This window comes from Ovis aries, chromosome 18, assembly GCF_016772045.2.
Source record: "Ovis aries strain OAR_USU_Benz2616 breed Rambouillet chromosome 18, ARS-UI_Ramb_v3.0, whole genome shotgun sequence".
Taxonomy (NCBI): domain Eukaryota; kingdom Metazoa; phylum Chordata; class Mammalia; order Artiodactyla; family Bovidae; genus Ovis; species Ovis aries.
Genome location: NC_056071.1, coordinates 30,229,857 through 30,244,726, shown reverse-complemented (window position 1 = coordinate 30,244,726; position 14,870 = coordinate 30,229,857). Strand labels below are relative to the sequence as shown.

The window sequence follows — 14,870 nt, the reverse complement described above, 5'->3', positions numbered from 1 at the left end:
TCAGTTGCTAAGTCATGTCTGATTCTTTGTGACCCCATGGACTGCATCATGCCAGGCTCCCCTGTCCTGCACTGTCTCCCAAAGTTTGCTCAAATTCATGTCCATTGTGTTGGTGATACTATCTAACTGTCTTGTCCTCTGCTGCCTCCTTCTCCTTTTGCCTTCAGTCTTTCTCAACATCAGGATCTTTTCGAATGAGTCTGCTCTGTGCATCAGGTGCCAAATATTACAGCTTCAGCTTCAGCATCAGTCCTTCCAATGAATATTCAGGGTTGATTTCCTTTAGTATTGACTGGTTTGATCTTGAAGTCCAAGGGACTCTCAAGAGTCTTTTCCAGCACCACCATTAGAAAGCATCAATTCTTTGGAGCTCAGTCTTCTTTATGGTCCAACTCTTACATGCATACACGACAACTGGAAAAACCATAGCTCTGACTTAGACCTTTGTTGGCAAAGTGATGTCTCTGCTTTTTAATAGGCCATCTAGGTTTGTCATAGCTTTCTTTCCAAGGAGCAAGAGCCTTTTAATTTCATGGCTGTAGTCACTGTATGCAGTGATATTCTAGCCCAAGAAAATAAAATCTGTTACATCATACACGTGAAATTTCAGCTTTCACTATTTATTGTTAAACTGTTAGGGCTAGTAAGGAGTGCACGACTGCCAGGAGACACCATTCCTCTGACAGTGTTTAACCAGCCACATGTTCATATTTAACCTTTTATTGCCACTTCTTCTGTGGCTAGGGGCTCTCTACCTGAGTGGGTGATTATGTGGATGAAATGAGACATAGAACTCAAAAAATATAAAATTGTCCATTCCATAGCAAACAAAAATAAGCATGTAAGGTACAAATGTTAATAGTGGTTGTGCTTGATATACAGAGATTGACAAGAGGTATATATTCTTAAAAAAGAACTTGTCTTTATTTTCCAACTTCTCCATAATGAATGCATTTATCTTTGTTTTTCTACTTACAAAAATATGCATGCTTATTAAAAATTGAAACATGACAGTTATATACGTTAGAATTATCTTTGTTTTTCTACTTACAAAAATATGCATGCTTATTAAAAATTGAAACATGACAGTTATATACGTTAGAAATTGAAAGTATACTTATATTTCTCACCCAAAGTTGTCTGTTTATTTTTTTATGTGCATCAAGTAAGCTTTAGTTATTACTAGTAAAAATAAAAATTTCCTGTGCACATTGTTGTGCATCTTTCTTTTTTACTAGGGTATCTTGAACATTTTTCCTTATCTGTTCATATGATTTTAATAGTTACTTTGCTGTGTACATGTTCTGTTCTTCCATTTATTTAGTCACTCTTCACTGAATGCCTGCTGTGCCCAAGGCACCATGCTGGGGAAACTGTGATGAATAATACATGAAACTTATATTTTAGAGGGAAGACAGACATTAATAATGATTAATTTTCTCAATTGATTATTTGATTAGGAATGTAATATGCACTAGGAAAAAGCAGTATAGAAAGCCAAGTCCATGCCTGTCAGAGGGACTTAACCAAGTTTGGGAACCAAGGAGGACCTCTCAGATAATATAACTTTTGAGCTAAGATCTAAGGATGGCTATGTATGATAAGGACATGACTGATGAAGGAGTGTGAGTAGACGTTAATGTATTTGTCATTTAATTAAAATAAAAAGAAAAGCCATAAAACTATTGGATGTGTGAATGCGCATGTTCATAGAGGAAAACAAACCTGGTAAAATATATCTCAAAGTGTTACTACTGTGGTGGTATTATAGGTACCATTTTTTTTAACAGAAAATTTTTAAGAGAAGCATTAGCTTTACTGAAAAATTGAGAAAATGGCGTAGAGTTCCCATGTACCCTACCCTCCACCACCAAAACACACAGACACACACACACACACACACAAACACAGTTTCCCCTATTAACATCTTAAAATAGTACGGGACATTCGTTCTAATTAATAAACCAGTATTGATGCATTATTATTCACTACCCAGTGTTTAGTAAGGTTTTCTTAATTTTTACCTAATATACTTTTTCTGTTCCAGGAGCCCATCCAGGGTGCCACGTTATGTTTAGTTTTCACTTCTCTTTAGACTATCGGCTAAGTTTCTCAGACTTCATTTTGATGTTCTTGACAGTTCTGAGATATACTGGTATTTTGTAGAATGTCCCTCAGTTGGAATTTATCTGAGGTTTTTCTCATGATCTTACTGCAGTATAGGTTTTTGGGAGGAGACCACAGAGATAAAGTGCCATTCTCGTCACATCGTATCAAAAGTGCATACTATGAATGTGATTCAACCCTGTTGATGTTACCCTTATCACCTGGCTGAAGCAGTGTTTGTCAGCTTTCTCCACAGTAAAGTTATTTTGCCCCTCTCCTTTCCATATACTGCTTTTTACAAGGAAGTCTCTGTGCACAGCCTACATTTAGAGTCAGTTATGCTTTGCTTCCTTGAGGGAAGAGTATCTACATAAATTACTTGGAATTCTTCTGCACAGAAGATTTATCTTTTCTCCTCCATTTGTTTATATATTCAATCGTGAGTATGAACTCATGGAGATGTATTTTATGCTTTGGGTTTTAATCTAATATTACTTTATTTTATTGCCCAAATTGTTCAAGTTTTGAACCATTAAATTGGCTTTCAGTTGCCTCTCGTGTGCCCCTTGGACATAGCCTCATTAACATGGTTTTGTTTATTTTCTAAGCACTTCCTTATTTTATGACACTGCAAGATGTTTCAGGCATTCTTGTGTATTTTCTGTCACAGACTTAGAATCAGCCATCTTTCCAAGGAGGCGTGCTTCCTTTTATTGGAGACCGGTGTTAGAAACTGGGTTTGGGGTGCTATCTTACTTTTCTCTTAATGTTTTTTTTTCCTGACTCCGGTTTTCTCTTTATCTCTTCTCTCTTTTTTTTTTTTTGCCCTTAAAACCTTTGATAAAATAAGTATGAATTCTACCATGGCAAATTTAGATTGGCTTATTAAATATGTTTCCAACTACCTTCTCCCCCCTTCCTTCTCCTTTAGACATCTTTCAGCCAGGGTTGGCCATGTGACACAGTGCTGGACAGGGAGATGTCAGTACAAACATCCTGGGAAGGACTTTCTTTGCAAAACTGAAGCTCAGAACCTGAAGGGAGATATCTTTGGGCCCTTCAGCCTTCTTCCTGTCAGGGAAATGGAACCGATGCCTGGGTGTTGAGCATGAACATGAAAACAAATGCTAGGGAATGCAATATAAGGAGAAGGAACCTTGTTCTATGATATCATAGCTTACTTAGGGTTGAACTATCCCTGGTCTGCCCAGCTCCAGACTACTTGTTACCTGAAAGAAAATAAACTCCTATGTGTTTACCGTATCGTCATTTGGTTTGCCTGTAATTGCTATAGCTAAGCACACAGTCTTAGCCGATTCACATATCTATTTGGTTGACAAAATTATTATTTATTTAAGACATATTTGTTGAGGACCTACCACATGTGAGCCCCCATATATGGGGTGAAAAGAGAGGAGTTCTGTTGACATTATCCCGGTTTCCACTGAACCCAAATTTAATAATGGTATGTAGAATAGGATATTATACCAGTAACTATGATGAAAGATGGAATATAGTAATATTTGTTATTTACTTGGTCACAGTTACTCATTGTCACTTTAATTTATCTTAATTCTGTTCCTTGTATCTGCAAGTGGTTTCACAGTTTACCTAGTTCCAAGACAGAAACAAGGATAGTCCTAATCTCTTCCTTTTCTCTAACTCTCCATACCCATTTGGTAACCACAGACTGTTTTCTTACCTTTTAAATATTTTTTGTCCCATTAAAAAAATTCCTTTGCTCCTCTATTAGTTCTGAACCTCATAAATTTCTGTCACACAGGTCACTATGACATGTCATACATAGTTGCCTTGTCCCCAGTTTACTTTGCAGTAGGGGTGGACATGGCCCAGTGGGTGAACTTTGTCCAGTTAGAGGCAGGAAAGCTGCTATGGGGGTACCACTGAGAGGGAGAGGGAGGCCAAGAAGCACCAGCATTTGTCCTCCTGATGTCAGAGAGTAGAGGAAATGGCCGTGTAGGCGGTAATGAAGCTCCCTGCACTTCTGGCCTGCCAGTTCCTTCCAAGCTGTCCCCGAGAGTTGGCTGCATGCCCATTTGAACAGGTGGGCCAGCTAGGGCTGCCCCACTAGAATCCAGGTTTTGACACACACACACACCCATGGCCCCTTCACCCTAGTACAGAGAACATTCAGTGCCCCATTCTGGGACCAGAGATGCTGGCCTCTGTCCACCCACACACCAGACATATGCTAGTGGACAGTGCAAACCTCAGCTTGGCTGCAGTCCAGGTCCCTGCAGTGCCCTCCCATGTTGTAACAGGGGCAGGGCAGGCTGCATCCCTTTGTGTGACCATTAGCATGAGACCCTTAGTGAGGTGGCTAAAGGTCCTGCTCTAACAGCCAAGAGCTGGGTCAGCCAGGATCCGGGTGATCCTCCCAGTAGAATGTGTGAAGAGCTGGATCTCAGCCTTCTCCTCAGGGCTGATGAGTGAACCAGGGGTCCAGGACAGGCTGAGGGCTCTGTGCGCACCAAGGCTGCCCACTGGCTGGGCCCAGGCCTTGGAGCATCAATAAACCTCTCCCCTACCCTCACCTGTGTGACTTAATGGCAGCAGTAGTCTCCATGGGTCACAGGCAGTTCCATGGAGGCCTCAGCAAGTGCCATATGGACACTGCCATTGAGGTAACAGCTTCAACCAGCTTCATTCTTTCCATTCAAGTTTCAAAAATTGGTATAGCTTAGATCAGTTGTCTACCCCTAAGAGGTGGCCAGAAGTCAGACTTAAGTTGCAAGGACATTGCATGTCATTACTTCAGGTCCACCTCTGTGGTTGGGGATATTCACAAAGAAGGGTAGTTGTTCTAAATTGAGAATTAACCTGATTGGTGTTTGCTACCTTGCCCTTTCTTGTCAGAACAGAAAACAACATTTGTTTGGGTGGAGCTTAACAGGAACATTATGACCTGACCTCAAGAACAAAGGCTCTGACACCAGAAGTTTGCAACAACTAACCACACCCCTCCCTCACCTTGCCTATAAAATGGCTTTCAGGAAGTTCTGGAGTTTTTTTAAGGCAAGAGCCACCCTTGGCTCTGCAGTAAACTCTTCTCTGCTCCAAATGCTGATGTTTTCGTATTGTTTGGCTTCACTGTGCATTGGACATATGGACTTGGGTTCAGTAACAATTTCTCCCCATACCACTGGCAAAGGAATCTTTCCAAAAGGCATATAAAATCTTGTTTTTGTCTTCAGTAAAATCATTCGTACAGTCTCTAGGTGAAATTTGATTCTTTTTTTCCCCTTGAAAGCCCTTTGGGATCTGACTTTGCCTGGCTGTCCATTTTCATCTTATGGCAGTGACCCAAACACAAAGGACACACCATCCACTGACTTCATCCTACACGTGTGACTAGTTCTGTCTTTAGTTTTCTTTGTCTTTATCTCAGAACATTAGTTCAAGCGGGAACTCTCATTATCTTTAATGCAGACCCCGGTTCAATCCCTGGGTCGGGAAGATCTCCTGGAGAAAGAAATGGCAACCCACGCCAGTATTCTTGCCTGGAAAATCCCATGGACTGAGGAGCCTGGTAGGCTATAGTCAGTCGTGGGGTTGCAAAGAGTCAGACATGACTGAGTGACTTCACTTTCACTTTCTTTCTTTAATGCCTTTAGTTCTTTAAGACTCAGAGCTGATGTTTTAGAAGACCGTCTCTAATCTCTCCCATCCCTCTCAAAAATCCCTGTACTCAACCTCTGTCATCACATTACTGGCTGTTATTCTTGAAATACCTCTTGAATTCATCTACTTTCCATCACCAGTACCACCGCTTTGTTTGTTCTAGACTACCATCATCATAACCTATTTCAGTGTTCTCTCGGATCAACTTTGGTAATTTGTAAAATAACATTCTTTGCCCAGTATCCAGTGATTTTTTCAGACTCCATATCTGATCATTATAACCATGTGCTTAAAACTCCTTCCCTGATTTCATAATGATCTAGGCTATGAAGTAAACCCTAATATCTCCTATAATGTACTGTATAGACTGGTTTCTGCAAACCTACTTCTCTAGCCTCACTTGTTTTCATTCTTTAAATATACTTTGCTCCCTTTCATCTTAGGGTCACACATGTCAGTCTCTTATCTGAAACATTTGTCACGAGATCTCAGCCTTCCAGTCTCAATACTTTCTCGGGATATCTCCACCCAGCTCTACGTCAGATTCCTTTGTTATGTGTTTCACTTACTCTGCCTTTTGAACAAACTTGTCGAATTGAGCAAGGTGGAGAGCATATAGTTGCATTTAATTTTCAACAATGATTATAGTTCCTTTCTTTATTCTGCATCCACCCTTCTAGAAACTTCATTCCTTCTGTACAAACTACTCATCTCCCTTGTGTTGTGTCTGGACTTCATGATCAATTCCTTAAATACGGCTCTTGTCGGAACTCAAGGTTCTTTCGCAGTTCTTTTGCAGCCTGACCCATTTTTCTCTCCAATTTTTTACTTTTGGTTTATTCTGTTTCTCATGTTTTGGTAAGAAACTCATAAAGAAAGTTAGCAGTTGTTTGCTTGGTTCAGAGTAATATAAGCTCTACTTAAATGGGTGCTGTGAACAAGCTAGAGACATTACAAGGAATGACTCAGCCTGCATTCTGTTTCTCACTACTGTGACCCCCAGTACTGTTAGAACTTTGTGTGATTTCGTGAACTGCTGTCAGACATTCAGATTTGATCATGATTTAAACATATATTTCAAAATCACAGACTCAAGAGTTGAAAGAGGCTTTAAGGGACATTTAGTTTTAGACCAACCACTTCTCTATTCAATGTCATTTGGGTTCTGAGTGTTCTTTCCTACCCATATACAAGAGATTGTCTTATATACAGTGAACTGAAACCTGCCTCAGTGACCATCCACCAGCTTTACTTCTTAGCAGGGTTTGTGGTGTGACAACTCCTGTATCTGAAGACAGCCATCATGTCCTCTGTAAGTAGTTTTTCTCCAGGAAGAATAGCTCCAGTTCCTCCTGTATCATGGCTTTAAAATTCTTTTATCATCTTGTTTGAATTTATACAGTTTTTATTTTTGAGTGTTTTAGACTATTTACTACTCTATCCACTTCCCATCTGGAGAAGGAACTGGCTACCCACTCCATTATTCTTGCTTGGAGAATCACATGGACAGAGGAGCCTAGCGGGCTACAGTCCACGGGGTTGCAAAGAACCAGACACAACTGAGTGACTAACTTTCCACTTCCCATTAGTGTAAATAATAAAGGTGATTGGAAATAAAAACACATTGATAGGTATTTATAGCAAATGCAAAATATACACAAATGCAAATGAGTTGAGAGGACCTATGAAATACAGTTTGGTGTTCAGCTTACAGATCAGAAAAAACTCTTTTTCCAAACTTCTTTTGGTGGATTAAATGGGGAGTGGAGACAGAGAACATTTGGGTGATAGAAACTGGTATAGGTGATGATTTGTCTGATGTATGATCACTTCTTTAGCTGTATTGTACCATTATATTTGCATATCATCATCATTTTCAATCTGTGATCAGTTGCTCAGTTTCGTAAATACAATGTATCCAACATTTTGCCACACCAGGCATGTAGACTGTTGTTTTTCTAGAACTGGAAAGGTGTGTGTATGAGGGAGTTGTTTGTTTATTTGTTTCCCTTGCTGAAAAACTCCCTTTCTATCATGAATTATGACTTGTGCCTTAACATGTCATTCCTCTTGTCTGTGCAGAGATACGGATTTACCAGTTGCTGCCTGAATTAGGAGCATCAAAAGTAGGGTGGCAGCTGAACTTCCTGTGAACTGTACAGCCCTGAGGATAATTTGTCGGGATTTCTCTTTAACTTTTCCTTTATCTTACTCTAGGATAAAACCCCCCACAGATGAGAGAATACACATTCACCTTGGTAATGACACAAACTTGCACCTTTCTGGTCTTTCGTCACTTAAGTGCTAAAATATTAATATCCAATGAAAATTATAAAATGACTTTATAGCTAATTATTTTATTTCTAGCAAAAGAAAGAAACATTCTCCTCCTCTTACATGATGTTTGTGTTCTTACTTGTACCCCTAATCTCAGACATTTCAAACCAAATTGATATCTTTCTTAAGTATAGTTTTTTTTGGATGAGTTTTTGGTTTTGAGTTTTAAACAGTAAAACTTTTATATGATATCATCTTATTAACTGGACTTTAAGCAGAAATTGCAGTGTTAATAGCATCTCCTCCAGTAATTCAGCTTCTTTTTTTCCTTCTCTCTCATTCTAATATTTGTTGAGTTGTATATGATCAGAAAAGGTCCTTGTGTAACATAAACAGGCATTTAATTAAGGGGTAATGTCTATGGTACCAGGGTATGTGAAGTGAAACAGAGATGCTTAATTAGCCACAAAAGCTATTTACTGCTTCGTAAACTTCAGTGTCATAAATATTATTACTGTTTTAGGACCTCAGAAAAGCAGTGAAATATCAAAACTGGTTTTCTTCTCTGCTATTAAAATAGTAAAGGTATTCCTCTAATAGAACTTTGTAATGAAGCTAATATTTGAAATATTAGCTAATACTTGAAATTTTTAAGAAGGGATTTAAATACAAATGAGGGATATGCTGAAAATGAAGCATGAAGAAAAAGGTTTTATCTTCAAACCCTGAAATTATGTTGAGGAATAAATCACATCATATTGCCATGTATTTGGTCAACACGTACTGTGGGGCTTGGGCTAATGGGTAGTTTATATATGTTATCTTTAATCTTTACACCAATCTTGTAAACTAGGTTGGTTCCAATTTTAGAATGAGGACATGGAAGTGCAAAGACATTGTCACACAGGTGTGTCTGATTATACCTGTACTCTCCATTACTTCAAACTGTTTTTTAGATTAAAGCTTATATTGAAATAGTTACTTTTAAACTTTAATTCTGCTAAATACCCAATAGTATACCCAAGAAGTTAAAAGCTGTGCAGTGTTAATTCTCAAACTTTTAACTTTTTATTGTTCCATATTCAACATTTATTAAGCAGCTGCTATTTTCCTAACGCTTGCTAAGTATTATCAGAGCTGTAACCAAGTCAGAAGACTCAGTCTTCCCCCCTCAGAGTTTAGAAATGGATAAATAGTTCACCCTTATATACACAAAATTTCAAAGTAGAATCAAAGCGAGCAAAGTTCTTTTCTTCGGTGTTTTGTGACTGTTTGCTGGACCCCTCCAAAGTATCCATCTTGAGGAAGGAGCTCCTAGTTTTGTTAAAATGCCTTGATCGATGGGAAACTGTGTGCAGTGAGAACCTGGAGAGGTAATTAGTAGAAGACCTCCTCAAGCAGCAAAGTTTTGTTTGTTTGTTTGTCTACTTATGCTCCCATCAGCAGAGTAGGAGTAAGTCTATTTCCCAACATGGGTTACAGTGAACTTTTTTTTCTTTTGCTTTTTGAAACTTTATTTCAACATAACTATACTTACAGAAATATACTCATGGGTTAATAGAATGCAATTTGACTTAACCAACACAATTGGGATCCAAAACCTGGTACTTGGTTTGCTTCAAAGGAAAAAAGGATTTAGTCATAATTCAGATTTAACAAATTATCTGATTCTTGGTTTGAGTAGATGTAGAATCTACACGTAATATTAACTAGATCAGATAGCTTTTATATTTTTACATGTGTTCAGCGGACTTTTGAGCTACAGACTGTGGACCCAGGATCCTGACCGTGTTAAGAACAGGACAAATCCTGACATTATGTACAGAGTTCTGCCTCCTACCCTCCCCTCCCCAAGCTCCTGCTCTGTGGCAATGATTTTTTTTTTTTAACTAGAAGATAATCGCTTTACAGTGTTGTATTAGTTTCTGCTGTGCAACAGTATCAATCAGCTATAAGTATACATATATCCCCTCCCTCTTGAACCTCCCTCCCACCCCTTCCATCCCACTCCTCTAGATTGTCACAGAGCACTGTGCTAAGCTCCCTGTGTTGTACAGCAGCTTCCCACTGTCTGGCTTCCTTGGTACCTCAGCTGGTAAAGAATCCTCTACAATGCAGGAGATCCCAGTTCTTTTCCTGGGTCAGGAAGATCCTATGGAGATGGGATGAGCTAGGCTACCCACTTCAATATACTTGGGCTTCCCTGGTGGTTCATACAGAAAAGAATCGAGACTGGGTTTGGTCCCTGGGTTGGGAAGGTCCTCTGGAGAAAAGTATTCTTGCCTGGAGAATTCCATGGATGGCAGGCTATAGTCCATGGGGTCGGAAAGAGTCTGACTTTTGCTTTCACTTCCCCACTAGCTAGCTATTTTACGCATGGTAGTGTATATATGTTAGTTGCTACTCTCTCAATTCATGCCACCTTCTCCTCCCCCCACTGTGTCTGCAAGCCCGTTTCTGTGTCTGCATCTCTATTCCAAGCAAGAGAGGTTTTACAGAAAGATTGTTGTTCTTGCGCCAAAACAGAGGAAACCTGGTTAGTACCGAATCTAAAGGAAAGCTTTTGTTAAGATTCTTACATTTTATTAATCCAAATGTTTATGTCTATCAATTGCTTATACTACTCTTACTTTGTGGTTTACTGTGATTCTGTAGATCATTTATTCCAGTAACGTTTTCAAAAGGACCCCACGTTCTTTGTAAAAATATCAGCAATAGAAGTTAAAAAGTTTAGATTATTGATGTTTAAGAAAATTTACCAGTCATTGTGTCCAGTCCCCTCATATTGCACACGAAGAAGCCAAGGCCCAAATAAGCTGTGATGTGCTTAATGTCAGGTACTGTAAGCATCAGACCTGGGACTTGGCTTGGCTTATAGTCGTGGTTTCCATCCTTAAGGTCTTGTTGAAAAATGCATGAAGGTTAGTAGTGGTTTAATACTTTAAAATAGTTTATATATTTTTTTTATTGTTTTTCTTCATTGGCTTAGGGAGAGAAGTAACTGAAGAAACATGAAGTAATGGAACTATTCATGATGGAATATGGACAATAATTTATTTAGGTAAAGCATGTGGAACCTTTACTTCAGAAAGTTCATCTTTCTAAAGTGGTGTCATTTAAATTCTGAAGATGGTTATGTACATGCCATCTTTATAGTATATAATATAGTGTGACAGTGGTGCATTGACTTAAAAGCCTTATTGTGCGAGGTAATAGTGGCAATAGAACTTGTAAACTCAGATTTATTCACACATTCTTCCTTTAACTGGCCTTTTAACTGAAGTGAAATTGATGGGAAAAGCATGAAGTTATAGAGTTTGGAATTGGGTTGCTTTTGGTTGACTGTGATTATCATAATGTATTTCACCCTTGAAACTGAGCCTTGGATGACAGAGGAAGTCGGCTAAGACATAAGAAAATGCCAGAGAGACAAAATAACCTTCAGCTAGTCTATAAAAAAGAGTGATTAAGCAGTTCAAAATGTAAATGCCAAATTCTATCACACAGCCATTTCCTGGGATTTTAAATGATCATAACTGTTCTTTTTCTGAATCCGGATGCACTTCAGTTCTGAATGGCATAAGAAAGTATTCTGGGTCTACTGTCAGCTTTCTTCTAGTTGCCTTACCCAGGAGATAGAATGTTCAGATAGAGCCAACTAATTTCTGAAAACAATGCAAATGATGTAAGAGCAAAAGGATAAAAGATGTCCTCAGAATTTCCATAGTTAAATCCAAGGGAGGATTTAGACTTTTGAAGTATTTAAGAGGTCTTATTGATGCCATCACTTATGCCTTTAATCTCTGCCTGACTAGTTATTCCTTCTTCACTTTTCTTAAAAATACTCCAAAGCAGTTCAGGACCAGAAAAAGAAAATGACTGAGCAACAATGCTCATGTTAACTGCAGTTACAATTACAGCAAAGCAGATGGTGTCCTGCGTTTCACTCATCTATTATACTGGTGTATATATGTTTGCTGGTGAGAATAACCTTCAGTGTATGTAAAAATTTCTAAGTCCCTTTCATGTTCTAAAATTCTTACAAAGAACCTCATCTGTTACACAGTTCTGAGTCCTTCCATTTTCCATTTTATACTGCCCTATCAGTCATATTAATTTCCAGAAAACCTACATTAATTATCAATTTCTTTTAGTGGCCCCTCACCTATATGTAATTGGGTACAAATCTGATCTAACCACCTTTCCTACCCTCTTTAAATCTTCCCCTCCAGCCAGTTTTGTTTATTTAACATCCTTCAATTCTGCTATGTGTACTCTAAATAGTTTCATCCCCCAAATGAAATTTTGTAAAGTGATTTAATTTCTCTGGAGTTTAGTATCGTCATCCTTATGAAAAAAATGACGGACTTAATGAACTTATACTTGTTTAGTGATTTCTAGTTTGCATACAGTTTTTCCATATATTGTAATTTCTTCTTTACAGTAACCCTTTAGATTAATGAGCACAGGAATTATACACATGTGCCAATAAGAAACCCCCAAGTCCAAGCAGATTAAGTGATTTATATGACCATTCCTTTTTAATCTCAGAAAATACCATTTATAATAGACTCCCCTGAAATGAGATACTCATATGTAATTAAGAAAATACAGACAGAAAACTATACACTATTGATTTTTTTTAAAAAAGCAAGTTGAAGAAGGTCTAAATAGAGAAATATTCTGTGTTCATGGATCGGAAGTTTCAATATTGTTAAATAACAACTTTTTTTTTATAGTTGATCTATAAATATGTGACCCCAATCAAAACCCTACCAAGCTATCTTATAAATATCAACATACTAATTCTAAAGTTTTAATGGAAAACAAAAGACCTAGTATAGCCAAAACAGAACTGAAAATGAACAAAGTTGGAGTAGTCACACTAGCTGATTTCAGGACTTAATATAAAGCTACAGTAATCAAGACAATGGTATGGGCTAAAGAGTAGACATATAGAATAATACAACAGAAAGGAAATACAAAATAAATCCACACAAGTATAGTCAACTGATTTTTGCCATGAAAGCAAGACAATTCAGTGGAGAAAGGATAGTCTCATCAATAAATGGTGCTGGAACAATTGGATATCCATATGAAAAAGAAGTGAACTCAGACACAGACCTTACAATTCATACAATAATTAACTCAGAATGGATCATAGACCTAAATGCAAAATGAAAAACTATAACAGTTATTAAAGAAAATATACGAGAAAATATGTATGACCTTGGGTTTGGCAGTGTGTTTTAAAACACATTAGTAATACAATTCATGCAAGAAGAAAGTAGATAAAGGGGCATATTTAAAATAGAAAACTGTTCAATGAAAGATATGAATGAAGAGAATGAAAAGATAAGCCAGTGATGGGGAGAAAGTATTTGCAAAACACATCCGATAAAGAATTTGTATCCAAAATATAAAAGAAATCTTAAAACTCAACAGTAAGAAAATAATCAACTTTATTTAAAAATGAGCAAACATTTTGAAGAGATATTTCATCAAAGAAGACATACAAGTGGCAAATAAGCATATAATAAGATGTCTCACATCATGTCATTAGGGAACTGCAAGTTGCAACAATACTGAGATTTCATTATATATCATATCATATCATTACATATTATTACATTATATATCTGTTAGAAGTGAAGTGAAGTCGCTCAGTCATGTCCGACTCTTTGCGACCCCATGGACTGTAGCCTACCAGGCTCCTCCCTCCATGGGATTCTCCAGGCAAGAGTACTGGAGTGGGTTGCCATTTCCTTCTCCAGGGGATCTTCCCAACCCAGGGATCGAACCTGGGTCTCCTGCATTCCAGGCAGACGCTTTAACCTCTGAGCCACCAGTTAGAATGGTTAAAATCCAAAACACTGGCAAAACCAGATTATGGCAAGGATGTGGAGCATTAAGAACTTCATTCATTGCTAGTGGGAATGCAAAATGATACAGCTACTTTGGAAAACAGTTTGACAGTTTCTTACGAAACTAAGAGTGTCTTACCATCCAAATTAGCAAGCACGCTCCCAGATATTTACCCAACTAATTTGAAAACTTATATCCACCAAACCTGCACACAAACATTTACAGCAGCTTTATTCATAATCTCCCCAAACGGGAAGCAACCAACATGTCCTTCTGGAGGTGAATGGATAAACACCCATACAATGGAATGTTATTCAGTGATAGAAAGAATAAAGATATAAGGCCATGAAAAGGCATAGATAAATCTTAAATGCATATTGCTCAGTTATAAAAGCTGAAAATGCCACGTATACCATGTGAGTTCAGTTATATAGCATTCTGGGAAAAAGGAAAAAAAAAAAGAGTGAGTGAAAACATCAGTAGTTGCAGAAGCCTGGGGGAGCAGGCAGTTGTGGAAAAATGAAGCACAGGGGCTTTTTTTAGGGCATCACAACTATTTTGTATGATAGTCTAAGGGTGAATATAAGATATTAAGCATTTGCCAAAATCTATAGAACTTTACAACAGAAAGAGTGGACCTTAACATATACAAAAATTTTAAAACTCACTTAAAACCTCAAGGATTCCATGATTAAATATAAAATGTGACAAAATTGCAAATAAATGAAACAATATTACTGAAGGGAGTGGAAGAAAAAAGGGCTACCCTATGTAACCTTGGAAATGAGTGGAACCTTTAGGACTAAAACACAAAAAGAACTATATACATAAGCACTGTACTTTAGTTGATAAAGTTCTATTACACAGAAGGTGGGATGTGGAGTAAGAATTCTGAAACTGATATACATGAGTGGGAAGTCAGGTTTCTCACTGTCATAGTGTACAGGTAAGCAAGGAGAAGAGGCTAGAACCATCCGCGT

The 14,870-nt window shown here is 37.9% G+C and overlaps 1 protein-coding gene and 1 non-coding gene across 8 annotated transcripts in view; one reads left to right on the top strand and one right to left on the bottom strand.

The window, feature by feature from the left end:
• Positions 1–14,870, top strand: part of PEAK1 (pseudopodium enriched atypical kinase 1) — a 328,690-nt gene that overhangs the window by 101,561 nt on the left and 212,259 nt on the right. The window contains exon 3 of one of the 7 annotated variants that reach the window (XM_042235198.1): positions 11,015–11,086. The exons of the other annotated variants lie outside the window; for them this stretch is intronic. The gene's annotated coding sequence lies outside the window, so the exon portion shown is untranslated. The remainder of the gene's footprint in view (positions 1–11,014; positions 11,087–14,870) is intronic. 7 annotated transcript variants of the gene reach the window in all.
• TRNAS-GGA (transfer RNA serine (anticodon GGA)) lies at positions 13,806–13,880 on the bottom strand. Its single transcript has one exon. It is a non-coding gene; the product is annotated as a tRNA-Ser (tRNA).